A 14,674-nucleotide genomic window follows, 5' to 3' on the forward strand; every position below is an offset into this window, starting at 1 on the left:
TCAGTAGCACACTGTAAACCCGAATAAGTTGACTGAACTTAAAACTTTTGTGGAAACTGATTATCTCAAAAGATTTAAGTACACAAACTCATCTCTTCTAAGTATGGGGGTACTCAAAATTTGTATTCATTGTTAACCTAAAAATTTTAAATTATATTTTATTAATTGAGCTTTACTCAAAGACTGTATACTTTAATTTCAATATTTTTGTGTTTCTTGTAGTTTATTATTTTGATGAAACACAAAGCACTTATATTACAACCTAAACTCAAATTATATGATTAAAAGATATTTATGTTTCAATGTTTGAGGGTAGAATATTAAAAAAAGTACAGAAATTCAGTTACTTTATATTTTTTTTATTTAACATTTTTTCATGGAAATTTAAAAACATCACAAATGTTTTTATAAAACCACTAACATGGACATGGGCAGCATGGAGTGAGCATTATAAATTCAGTGTAGAACATTTATCTTTTTATAAAATCACAAAGGACGACATCAGTCCTAATTGGATCTTTCTCAAAATACACAAAAATGCAAAACAAAAAGTCAAATACTAATCACTTTTTTTTGAAAGGGAAATGAAAAACAATTTTTTAAAATGGGTACAAAGAAAGATGATCAGCTTCGAAATAACCAGAACAGGCAGTCAAGTATAGGAAAATTAGATAAACCGATGGAGTTAAATCCACCCAAAGCCTGTAGTAAACTTAAAGTGCTTTAAATAAAGTGCTTCAAACAAAGTGCTCAGTAACAGAGTGCATGTCCTAACAAACATTGCCTTATATTCCTTAAGAGCATGTAGGCAGTAGTGATGGGATTTCTGGCTCTTTTTAGAGAACCGGCTCTTTCGGCTCGGCTCACTAAAAAGAGCCGGCTCTTTCAGCTCCGAACCGGCTCTTCAGGTTGTTGTTGCTTTAATTAACTTATTATTAACAATAATACAAAATTATGCACAAAAGGAATTACTAATGTAAAAAAAAAAAGTGGCTTTGTTTATATATGTTTATATATAAATATATGCGGTGGCCCCTAGAGACAAAACACATCCAAACTCCAAAACACTTTTCTAGCATGAACTGAACTTCCAAAACAGAGCTACCTAGATCACTTAAATTACACAATTGAAAGCATGAAAGCATATGTGTATTGTTTGTATATTTATATACAAGCATTCATATATAGTCAAATAATTAAAAAAATAAAAAGTTCATTTACCTGTTACTACCACACACCAAATCCGGTCGTTGGTACTTGCTGGCTTGTGTAGCCACTAGGTAACAAAAGCTCAACACTGCGCCCTAGCATCCTGGAGCACTTCTGTTGTGTTTTGTACGTGTTTTGAGTTTTTATGTGCTTCTGAGTTTTTACATGTTTTGGAGTTTTTATGTGTTTTGTAGTTTGTACGTGTTTTCACGTGTTTTGGAGTTTTTACGTGTTTTGGAGTTTGTATGTGTTTTTCCGTGTTTTGGAGTTTGGATGTGCTTCAGGGTTTGTACGTGCTTCAGAATTCATATGCGATTTTAAGTTTGTATGTGCTTTGTCTGTAGAGACCACCATAAATATAGTTTTATTTATTCACTCCACATAAAATGTAATAAATAAATCATATAATACAAAAATCAACTATTCACATTTCAACTTTTAACTATTTAAATTTTCAGCTTTTTCCTTTTACAAATTTAAAGTGAAACAACACAGAACACTGCAAACCACAACACAATTAAATATAAATTATAATATGAAAACAAAAAGAACATGCATATTCTCTGTCATTTGGGCCTGGTTGAATAAACTTTCTGAATCCTTTATAATCTGCAACTGAAAATAGTTGTAGATGATTACTATACCTTTCTAATGTGACGTTGTTGTTCCTGGCTCTTTCTCTGTCTCTCCCTCCTGTTCTCTTTCAAACATTCGTTTCGGTGTCTCACTATGGGGAACGCTCTCTCAGCGTTGTCCTCAGAAGCCTCTATATCATTACTCCAGCCAGTATTGGCTGGCAGTCATGACGCTTGCGTCAGGGAGGGGCCACCCTTCTCCCTATAAAAGGGTGTGACGCAGCGTCACCCGTCATTCAATTTCCTCTTCTCGCTTCTTAGAAACCTCATCTCTCCTGACTGTGAACATGAGTGCTAGCTTAACTGTCCACGCAAGCAAGCTAACACCTTGGTCACTGGGCACTAGCACGGCTCGCGTTTCGAGTCGCTTGCTCTTCACCACAGAGCCAGGTCGGAGAGTGTGTTAGCTGCCACCACGCACCTAGCACAACAGTTAGCTGACCAAGCTAACTGTCTTTGCTACACACGGTCACCAAGCCAAGTAGCACAAGCGCTAGCCACCACACTAGCTAGGTCATACTAGTTCACCATAGCTACCCGACCGAGAGAAGAAAAAAATAAATAAAAAATCAGCGTTAGCCGTCCAGCCATTCCAAGCTAGCTACACCAAGCTTCCTTAATATGGCAGACTGCAAACCGCTGCCCAGAATTCGCCCCTGCGGTTGCAAAATCTCAGGTTCAGATACACATGATGCGTGTGTGATTTGCCTCGGGCAGGAGCGCCTACATGCTCTCGGTCCAGTTAGGGCTTTATGTACCTATATAGAAAGAACAAAGGCTTTCAGGAGGTCAGATCAGCTGTTTGTTTCCTGGGCTAAAAAACATCTTGGCAAGCCCGTTAGCAAACAACGCATTTCCCACTGGATTGTTGAGGCGATCCAATTGGCTTATAACCCCCCCCCTCCCGAACCGGCAACCTTCCGATTACAAGACAAACTGCCAACTCTTGAGCCACGATCGCCCCAATTAAATAAGTAAGGTTGGTTTGAGAGAATGTGACAAGCATGACCTGTAATCTAGCAAAACATTCAGCAGTATAGTGGGTTACTTTGTAATGAGTTAGGGTACTCTACTTTTTTGAAAAATGTACATTAACGTGTTAGCTTCTTGCATTACATAATTTGTATGTTTGTTATTTTTCTAAAAAAAAGTAATTTTTTATTTCATGACTTTATCTCAAAAAGAAACTAAATCTTGACTTCAGCCTGGTTTTGGGGCCACCTGCAGCGTAGCCATAGTGCTGTGATACGCCTTTGCCCTGCTTCTGACCTGTGTGTGTTTGTGTGTGAGGGTTTTCTAAAAAGAGGGTATTTTGCTTGTACAATTTGGTAGCTGCTACGGTATTAAATTGTATTTTAAAAAAATCCAAAAAAATCCATGGCATTTTATCTCACTGGCAGAATCTAAGTGATGCAAAAATACACTTACATTACATGTCTTAAAGAATTCTGGGTCCTCCTCCTGCAGGTATACAGGAAGGGCACGAAGCACTGCAGTGCGTTTCACGTTGATATCAGGTGCCTCCTAAAAAGGGAAAAGAAAAGTTAATTTAACACAAAGTTTTCAGGTGTCATTCTTTGGGGAGAATACATGTTTATGAAACTGCATGACATCAGACTACAAAATTTTGGAGACATTTCTTTTAAGACACAACATTTCTGTCTCTTATGACAAAGAGCCTGTTTCTTAATCATTTGACAAAAATCCTACACAGTATTTTAAAATAGTGTTCTCCAGATCAGAGCTGTAATCTATATAGAACATGGGGTTCAAAGCAAGGAAAAATTGAGTGTTTATCGGTGAAACTTTTAATTTGTGTTAATTTTATCATTGTCAATATATGAAATCTGCACCTTAACATTAAGTCCCACAGTTAAGGGACTTAATGAATGGTTTCTTCTAAAAAATAAAAATGATTGAGTCATTTCACATCATATGAAAATATTAATTTTTAATACAAATTTGGCCCTACAAAAATGGAAACTCAGTAACAAAGATAATGGAGATTCTCTAAACACGAGCGAATATCACAGTAAAATTGTTGATTGGGATTTACACATTGGATGTATCCTCAGTGATTTGGTACAATTATACAACATTTTATAAGAACTGAACAACTGATGAAACAACTTACTTATGTGACCACAGATGAAGTGTTATAACTTACCACAAAAGGTGAACTGTGCCACTGACCCTTGGTAGATCTGCACATGATAAAAAAAATGCATTATAAATACTAACACAGCTATTAATAATTAGGGGTACATTTAAGATGTTAATGTCACAAAATAAAATAGACTGGTAGAAAGAAGTACAAGGTAATGGTAATGGGGGGAGCCATGAAAATATATCTTTTCAACATGATTCAGTGTGACATAGCAGGGGCATGATTTAAAAAAACAGGTCTTTTAACCTAAAAATGTTTTAATGGCCATGAAGAAAGGACTCTTTAATAGATCTTTCAACTCACCTGTGTTTACTGTGTCCACCTGAAATTACTTGCAGTCTGAATTTTTTTTCTTCGGTCTTTTTGGCTTCGGTCTTCAGCCTTGGAAGAAAAAATAAAAATACTGAAAACCTTATCAGCACACTAAATATACAACACCTTGCTATATTTCAATCTGGGTATTACTTTTAATTGTTTTAGATAGAAGTTGCCACTGCTAGCTAAGTCACTTTTGAATGATGCTAATGAGAAGAAAAAAAAAAACTGCCGAACAATGAGGCTGCTGTTGTGAAAACTTTCTTGCGTTGGCAAGGGGTCGTTAAAATATCACTAAGACCCTCTCTTTATGTGTGATTCTTATTAAAACTGTGTTTTAATCTGTTAAAACTGTAAAACTGACAACATAATCTATGTTTGAAAAAAGAGCACGAACAACAGCGAACAACTATTCACCACCTGGGTCTGTGCTTTTTAACACAACAGCGCATTCGAAAAGAAGTTCCTGGCTGCAACATATTAATATACTTGCTTTTTTAAAATAAACATAACGAAGGTTCCGTTTTACTGACAAGTTTCTCCAAATGTGCTCTCTAGTCGCTCGAGAAGGGCAGCCATATTGAAAAGAATTTTCGGTCAATGTCGTTCAGTAGTGATGTGCGATACCACTGATTTTCTTTCCGAGCCGATACCAAGTAATATTCAGGGTGGTATCGATGATACTGATCCGATACCGATACTTTCTACAAAAACTTATTTCATTTATTGTATCTCAAATTATAGCATCATAATGATTACAGGACATCAGATTACTTGTTCTTATCACTTAATAATGCAGAGTTCATCATATAGAAATAAAAAAACTGAAGTTGTGTGCTATTTGAACACCTTGCCTGCCTGCAGTACTGAAGGACTCTGTGAGAGACATCCGTCTCGCCCTAGCAGCACCTGTCCCTCTCCTCCTCTTAAGTTCGCCTCAACATACGCTCCTGATATTCTGTGATATGATTTACTCTGAGGTGTTTGACAAGGTTTAGTGATGTTGCCACAACCATACATGCCAACCCTCCCGATTTTTCCGGGAGAACATCGAATTTCAGTGCCCCTCCCGAAAATCTCCCGGAGCCACCATTCTCCCGAATTTTTCCCGATTTTCCAGCCGGACAACAAAATTGAAAAACCATATCGCAGAATTCATAGTGCGGCAGCTGCTTAGTTTTAATATTACTCTTATTTCTCTTTCTGGGTCGCAAAAAAACTTTTAACATATTTTCAGGTGAGAACGTAGCTGTGTAAACTTCAAATATCTGAGCCGATCCAAACATCGTTTTCAAACCCCCACGGTCTTTCGCTACTCGGGTTAAACATGATATAGTCACTTTGATAACTTAAAAATGTTATTGTTCGGCTTTTTCAGTGTTTTGTTTGTTCGTGACTAAATCAGTTTGGCTGAGATTAAAGTTATTAGATTAGATTAAATAAAATGTAACTTTATTAATCCCTCAGGAGGGTTCCTCCGGGGGTTTTCACACAGCTGAATAAACGTCAAACAGAAAATAATTAAACAGAAGCGTTTACGTCAGCGCCCGGTTATATTTTAGATAGCAAGGAGCAGACAGCAGAGTTTCACTCCACCGAGGGAGCTCGTGACGTACTACCCGGCTTTCTTTAGACCACGAAGGCCGGGTCCTCAGGTGGAAGCAGCCTCTGAATTTGGACACCCCCGCTGTTTCCGGGCCAGCCAATAATAACGGTGACATTTAACGTATTTTATCTGATAAATAAACCCTGTAAAATGTACTTATCACCCCCCAGCAGCCCTTTGAATGTCTCCCTAGTATGGCCACAACACCTCACTCTTGGAGCACTTTTTTTGCCACGTGTATCGCAAACCATGTCTCAGCTGTTTGTGGAGGTAAAATACTTCTGAACAATTACGCTCAGCCATTGTTGTGAATATGCACGCCAAGGGGCTGCGAGACATTTATACAGCCGTATTTCGCACATGACTATGAAAGACGGAAGAGGAAGTAGTTCCTTTGAATGTAGATAATCCGAATTTTATAGTTTCTTTCCACTGTGTTCCTGTTAATGATAAACTACAAATTTACTCTAAATGACTAAAATATCGATATTTTAATGTGAGAATCGATTCTAGAACATAAATGATTGGTATCGGAGGAATTGATATTTCAGTATAGATCCGCACATCACTATCGTTCAGGTTAGAGAGAAAATGTCATGACGTAGTTGACGTACACATGCAGAGCTCAGAAAAAAAAAATTTACTCAAAAATCATAATTAAGAAAGCAGTATTTACTCTTAACTTCTAAGCCATATACAATTATAACTGTTTGAATCGTTAACAGAACAGAAAATTTTTAAGTTGTTTCAACTTTGTGAGGAATTTCAATTGTTATATCCACAAACTTTATAAGTCAGGTAGACTGTTGGGGTTTACAGTGCAGCCTTCAGCTCTTAGCCACTACACTATGTGACACCCCTTTCATCCACGCTTACATTAGACAAAACTTTCTATTAATGTGCTTTGATAGTCTCTGGGAACATCCAACTTCTTTTAAGGTGCTCCTTATGGAGGGTGTCAATTATGTTTTTTTTCCATAGCTGTCAGGACAGCAGTCATGTCCATCCTGTGAGTCCTCCTGAATTAGAAAGACCATTTAAAGGCTCAGGAACCCTTTGCAGACTATTTGAATTAATTAGCTCATAGTAGAGTGACACTTTGAGTCTAAAATATTGAACCCTTTCACAATATTCTAATTTTGAAGTTGGGTTTTTCTTAAGTTCCAAATCATAATCATCGTAATTACTAAATGGGCTAAAAATGTCTAGTTTGGCATGTAATGAATATTTAATATCGGTTTTACTTTTTAAGTTGAATTATTGAAATAATAATAATAATAATAATAATAACAACAACAATAATAATAATAATAATAATAATAATAATGGACTGCATTTATATAGTGCTTTTCAAGGCCCTCAAAGCGCTTTACAATTCCACTATTCATTCACTTCCACAGTCACACACTGGTGGAGGCAAGCTACAGTTGTAGCCACAGCTGCCCTTTTGCACAACATTCAAATTTGTTACACCTTTAAATATTAGGCAAATCAAATGTTATATTTACCTTCCTTTTCTATATATGGACCACCAGGACTCAATTCGCTGGTTATTCGTTGATGAACCAAACATGTGACTGGACTCTCTGCTGAAGTGGTCATCATGATGGTGACATAGTGCGCACTGAACTGCAGCCATAATGCCGTTTTCTGTCCCACAGTCAGTTCTCAGTCTCATCGGCACAACACCAAGGTTCCCAACACATGACAAGTAATAGTAAACTATAACCGCTGGATTATTATTTGTTGGTCCACATTCTAGACACAAAACCTGAAAATCCATCAATGCACCCTGAAATGGCCAAACCGAATGGTTTCAGCTTGTCATAACCATCAGCATGCCACATGTAGTTGGGTCCCAGCAAATGATAGGTTCTCCTAATGAATCTTCTGCGTGTTCTCACCTGGCATCCATGAGGATTAAGCTCCTGGAGTATTTTCATCACATCATCCCTCTTTACTTTGAGATGATGCTTTTGTTTAAGTACCTGCCACATTGTTCGATACCCAAACAATCACCCAGGTCCTTATCCTGCGTTAATGATCGTTGTTCTAGAGTGAAAATGTTTTCTTCGGTAAAGTTCAGCATTATTGAGTTTACTTTTAAGACTCCTTAAACTCATCTTTACACCATGCAAACTTAACATCATGTCCATGATAACACTATATGAGTGACCTTCGTTGAAAAATTGAATGCAGTACTGTAGGTTGTCTGATCCTTCAGCCTGGTCTGTGTCCCACAAAAGCTCCAGAGACCGTCCACAGGAAGCACAAAAAGGAGTGAATAGGCTGAAGCTAACGCCACAAAACGGGCAAAACATTTTCCAGTTCTCTATGTAGTGCAGCGAGCACCGTCAGGGTAATAAGGAAGCGCTGTGAGGAGTTAGTTTCTCGACGTTTGTTGACATCCTGCGTTTAGCTGACTACAAATCACTTTTCTGTGCTACAAATATGGAGTAAGCCTAATCGTTGAGTCACTTCCGGTATTTCAGACAATCCCTTTCCGTCAAGAGCCACTTATTTTGTTGCAGACTTGTTAATTTGTTGCGGACTTGTGTTTTCAGTGTTTTCTGAAATGTTATTTTGTTGTCAATTTTTTAATTTGTTTTTTTTAATGTAAAAGTGTTTTCAGAAATGTTATTTTGTTGTTGATGTTGTAAATGTGATTTGCACTTCCCAGCCACTGTAAACAACTGAAAAGAACACAACATTAATAACAATCGCACTCTCCAAAGTAAAAATTTTACACACACAAATTGTTAAAGACAAATTTGAATTAATTAATACTAACATTTTTAAAGGTGAGGCTCACATATAAAACAATGAAACTCTTTATTAGATTAAAAAGGGGATAGACCCTATTTTCTGTACCAATTTGGTGACAGATCATGACATGAAATAACACTATTTATATATTTATATACTGTATATATCTTCCCATACTTGAAAAGAGGTCCTTTAATCTACATCATCTCTGTATCCAAACACCATTGGGTGTTAAACATAGAAATTATGAAAGACTTAAGTCACATTAAACACGCATTACTATATTATTTCCTGGATGTACCTTTGTCTTGAAGATCATTCTACAGAAACATAAACATCGTGACTGAGCATGGGTCTCACTGATACACAACCAAGTTTACCTGAAAACTCGCATCATCCCTCTATGTGAGCTGTGCCTGCACTAAAGTCACAGGGCTCTGACAGCATGAATATGAAAACCAGTTATGTCGCTGGACTGAGCCGCTTTAGCTTAATTACCACAACTGAAAAACACTGCGTGGAGACAAAAGCTTCGAAAAACTGTGACTGACAAAATCCCGCACAAACGATTTTAACTACATCACTCACCACTGAGTGCGAAACTTTTTCATAAAATTTTAAAACTAAATGAGGGAGGTTACAGTCCATCGAAATATATCATTGATATATTTTTTTTTATGATAAAACATGTGGTTAGTGAAAGCTGCGAAGTAACAAAGATGTGAAGACTTGGAAAGTGACCTTCTGCTAGCAGTCCATTTCATGCCATTTTGCGTAAAAATACGATAGGCTACTGTCATTACAGTGGTCATTATTAATCTAATTTTGACGTATCATACTGTTTAGAACTTTAACTTAAAACTGCTATACGTTATTGTTTAAAACGTGTTGTATATTCGAACAAATTAAGATAATCTTACCTCAGACAAAATGGAGATCATCCACTGCTGAGCCGTGAGTGTCCTGCACATGGCACAACGGACTACGGGTGGAAGTGTAGAATGATTGAATACTTAAATCAATTAGATTTCTTAATTTTTCATGGTACTCATACATTTTTGTTAAATCTGCTCAACAAACTATTGCTTAATTTACCCTAAACAAAACTGTGTACCGTATTTTCACGACCATAAGACGCACCGTACTAAAAGGTGCAGTCTCAGTTATGTGTGCCATTACTGTATTTAACACACACATAAGGCGCACCTGATTATAGGGCGCATACAAGTATGCGTGTTTAAAAATAAAGCGGGAGCAAAACTGAGTTTGGTACTCACATTTTTATTACCGGTAATTGTCATCAATCAAACCCATCGAAGTCCTCATCCTCTGTGTCTGAATTGAACAGCTGCGCTAAATCTCCATCAAACATTCCAGGTTCACTTTCTTCACCGTCAGAGTCACTTTCCGTGCCGTGCGGCTCCTCGGAAATGATGCCGGCTTTTGCGAAAGCTCGAACAACAGTGCCAGCAGACATGTTAGCCCAAGCATCTACAATCCATTCGCAAATTGTGGCGTAACTCGCCCGGCGCTGCCTTCCACTCTTAGTGAAACTGTGGTCCCCATCGGTCATCCATCGCTCCCAGGCCGCTCGCAGCCTTACTTTGAACGGGCGGTTCACACCGATGTCCAGCGGCTGGAGTTCCTTTGTCAGGCCTCCCGGAATGACAGCAAGCTCACAGTTCATTTGTTTCACTAGTTTTTTCACATCGGCTGTGAGATGGGCACGCATAGAGTCACAGATCAACAGCGATGGTGATGCGTGGAAAAAACCACCTGGTCTCCTTACATACACCTCCCTCAGCCAGTCTTTCATCATTTCTTTTTTTTTTTTTTTAAATCACTTTATTTAAATATCAAAATTCACAATTACAAATACACATAATACAAGCACCATGCACAAATTATTCACATCTTATTTTACATATTACAATAATAAAAGCTCCCACGGCAAGTCTTTTCCTAACCACCCTTGCTATCTTTTAATAATTTACAATAGATACATTAATACAAAAGTTAAATCAAACATATTAACATTAATTATATTTTCAAAAGATCCTAAGGTAAAGGGCTATTCTTTTTTTGTTCTAAAGTCTTCCTCCTTCTCAGGTCTGTAAGGATATTTTTGCACACAGCAACGCTATCTATCATTTTTTGCTCAATGACCACCTTGGCTCTGGTTTTCCAAATGTGGGTGTTAATGACACACATAATAAGCCAAAAGAGGCGTCTTTTACTGTCATACATTTTTTCTTTAAACAGACCATATTTTATAGCTTGTATGTTGTTATCAATTTCAAAATCCATTTTAGTCATCTGTTGTCTGATTTCTACTGTTCTATAACAGGATAACAGTAAATGTTCAAGGGTTTCATCTTCGACACACTGTGGCATTGGACATTCTTTGGTGGTAACATAACAGCTCCACTGCACCACCGCTCTAACGGGGAGACGTCCAACAGATATCAACCACACAGTGTCTCTCATATTTTCAGAGATTAATTTGTCGTAGATATTTTTAACTACTAGCAGGTATTCTTCTACGCCCACGCCCTTATATTTTATCTGTCCTTCATTATTTTTACTGTTAATTATATTGTATACTTGTTTAGTGGATACTTGTGTCCAGTTAATATTAAGGTCTTTCCACTGTTCCGTAGTGTCACCAAAAAGGAGTTTATAATACGGCATATTGGATCTAGCCCTACCTTTTAGTTTTCCCCATTGTGCTTCGTTACCTCTAATCCATGGGGTTCCCCTATTAAGAGCGCTAAAAACATTTTTAATAAAAGGAATTCTCAAAGTGATACGGAGATCTGGCGCACCCAATCCACCACACTCTTTGCCTTTATACATTAAGGTTCATTTCGTAACCTCACGGTTTGTTCCCCATATTAATTTAACACACAATTTGTTTAAAAGTAAAAGTGATTTGTGAGGAGGAGGAAAAACCGTGGCAAGGAAGAGAAGTTTAGATACTATATGGGTTTTAACTATATTTACTCGCGCTTTATAGTTAGTATTTTTATTTTCCCACTTAGCAACTTCTTCTTTAATTTCACATTCCTTTTTGACCAGTTTGACAAACAGGGGTCCCCTTTGTTGATCCAAATTCCCAAGACTTTCATTTCGTCATTTACTTGTATGTTTATTTTCGGCTTTTGCAGTGAGGAACCAAACCACACGCCTTCTTTTTTTTCTGGGTTTAATTTTGCCCCTGATGCCAATTCATATTATTTGAGGTGTAAAAACAACCTATCCAACTCGTCCTGGTTCCTAATAATAACTGTAACATCGTCGGCATAGGCCATAGCCATCACTCTATAGCCATCATTAAAACAGTAACCTTTAATATTAATGTCTTTATTAATTAATTTCAATAAAGGATTGATGGCTAAGACATGCAAAGCAGCGCTTAGTGGGCATCCCTGTTTCACTCCACACGAAGCATGGAATTGTTCGGTCAAACTTCCATTTACCTTGACTTGTATGATGGATTTTTTTATATAACAATTTTACCATGGCGATGAAACCGTCCGGCATCCCATAGGCTTTCATAACTGCCCATATATACGAATGAGAAAGATAATCAAATGCTTTCTTTTGATCTAAGCTAAGAATAAAAAAGTCAGAGTCTCTTCTGGAGTATATTACCTCTCTAAGGGTGCACAGATTATCCCACATCTGGCGACCTTTTATAGCACATGTCTGTTCCCTCACAATAATTTTATCTAATATATCTTCTAGTCTATTCATTATTATTTTAGCTAATATTTTATAATCAACATTCATTATTGTTAATTGTCTATAATTATTTATATCACTTTTATCACCTTTTTTATATAATAAACACATCACGCCAAAATAGAAAGACTCACATAATACTTCTTTTTCAAGCCCTGAATTCAAAGTTGAGGTTAAAAGTTAATTTACTTCTGCTATACCCAACTTGTAGAACTCAGCTGGGAGACCATCTAAACCTGGAGTTTTATTGTTATTCAGTTGCTCGATAGCAGCTGCAACCTCTTCTTTTCTTATCGCCCCAAGGAGTGAATCAAAAACAGAAGGTTCAAGAGGTTCAATAACACTTAACAATGATCGTAAAGCATTACTGTCTGAAGGTAATGTAGAAAACATGGAAAGGCATTGTTCTCTGACAACGTATCTTTTCTCGCTCTCATTGGCGGTTAATTTTCCACTTCCATCTCTAATAGAGGGGATAAAGTTGCTACCACGTCTCCTCTGACCAGAGACAATCGCAAAGTCAGTGTTTCCGTTTTCATCACACCCTGCTGTTATCTGCATATTAAATAATAGTTCTTTATTTATCAATTCTATTTCTTTTTTCAACTCATCCATCTGATGTTCCTCTTTTCGTTTCTTTTTTTATACTTTAGACTTATATATGCTTTTACATCTTCATTATATTTCATATTCTTGGCATGATTTAACTCCCGACATTTAAATTTGAAGAAATCTATCAATCGGCTTTTAAGCAAATCCCACAGTTCTATCTCAGAACTTACCAGAACTCTTAATTGCAATATTTTTTTAATTTCACATTTTAGTTCTTGTATTAGCGCCAGATTCCTCAAACACGCTGTATTTAATTTCCAATAGCTTTTAGGATAGTCAAGACCACACTGCATTGTGGCTTTAACAATCATGTGATCAGATAGATCAGTCATATAGGTGTCATAGTTAAGGGCGTGTATTGAAGAAGAAATATAAATCCTATCTATTCTAGTCTTGACATTTGTGTCAAATCTAGTAAAATGAATCTTTGTGGGATGTAATATTCTATAGAGATCTCTAAGGGAAGCATCTGCGCACACCTGCGCTAAAAATTTACCTTCACGATTGACCTTAAAAGGTGTTGTAGCAACTCTATCACTTTCCTCCGTTACAATATTAAAATCGCCACACATTATTAAATCAAAACCCACTTCCAAGAGCTGCTTCATTTTCTTTAACAGCTTCATTTTCTTTGTCCTTTCAGGTGCAGTATAAACATTGATGATCCGCATCTTCTGTCCATGATAAAAACAGTCAACTAAAAGAAGTCTTCCAGGGATAATGTCTCTTCGTTTTATTATATTCACGTCTGAGTCTTTAAAAAAGATACCAACTCCATCTGCACTATCCTCCCCGATTGAAATTATTGAGTGCCCCGGACACCACATTTGAGTTAGTGCAAATATATCATTGTCACTTTTCAGTCTCATCTCTTGTAGACAGAGAATATCATAATTTAGTTTTAATAAATTTTCAACTTTCCTTTTTCTTAGTCTTTCTGATTGTAACCCTCTAACATTCCATGTTATTATTTTAAGAATACTCATATTTATGTAGTAGAAGGGTTATTCAGTAGAGGGAGGGAACATTGTAGATTCAACATTACCTTGCAGAGGGCTGGATCGATCGTCTTTTCTCTTATCTCTGCCATAATACGCCATCGAGACACTTCTTTTCCTTCCTCCTGTCGTTGTTTCATTGACCAATTCCTCCATCGCAGGATGCTGTTTGTTAAGAAAGATCCCTATTTGTGGATCCACATCATCTTGTCCTGCAGGATCATCCGTAGGAGAAATCTCCACAGGAGTCGAAATGGGTGATTCTTCACTATCACTTGCACTTTGGTAGCTTTCTGACGAATATTCTTCCTCGCTTTTCCGTAGCTCGTCATCGCTCTCACCTTCCACATCAGAGGTCTGTGAGAAGGATTGGTCTCCCGGTTCCTCTCCACCTCCAACTGCCATTTCTTCGAGTTGTCTTGAAAGCGTCAAATCCTCCTTTATGTTGTTATTGTGTGTCTGCGGCTCCGTTACTCCCGGAAGATTTGTTGTGTTACAACTACCTGGTTCTTGTCCTGAGGCAACATCTGAGACAGCCAATGGATTTATCAAGGACACATTTCCATGTGTGGGCCTTTCCTGTAGCGGGGCTGGATTTGAAGCTACTGACAGCGCTGAGGTG

The 14,674-nt window shown here is 37.3% G+C and overlaps 1 long non-coding RNA gene across 1 annotated transcript; it reads right to left on the reverse strand.

Moving 5' to 3' along the window:
* Nucleotides 1-1,872: 1,872 nt before the first annotated feature.
* LOC106633514 lies at nucleotides 1,873-5,001 on the reverse strand. The gene is made up of 3 exons (XR_006055129.1): nucleotides 4,012-5,001; nucleotides 3,273-3,368; nucleotides 1,873-2,602 (listed from the first exon to the last, which is right to left on the reverse strand). It is a non-coding gene; the product is annotated as an uncharacterized LOC106633514 (long non-coding RNA).
* Between the last annotated feature and the right edge of the window lie 9,673 nt (nucleotides 5,002-14,674).

This window comes from Haplochromis burtoni, unplaced genomic scaffold (assembly GCF_018398535.1).
Source record: "Haplochromis burtoni strain Fernald_Lab_line unplaced genomic scaffold, NCSU_Asbu1 Contig_224, whole genome shotgun sequence".
In the NCBI taxonomy this organism is placed as follows: Eukaryota; Metazoa; Chordata; class Actinopteri; order Cichliformes; family Cichlidae; genus Haplochromis; species Haplochromis burtoni.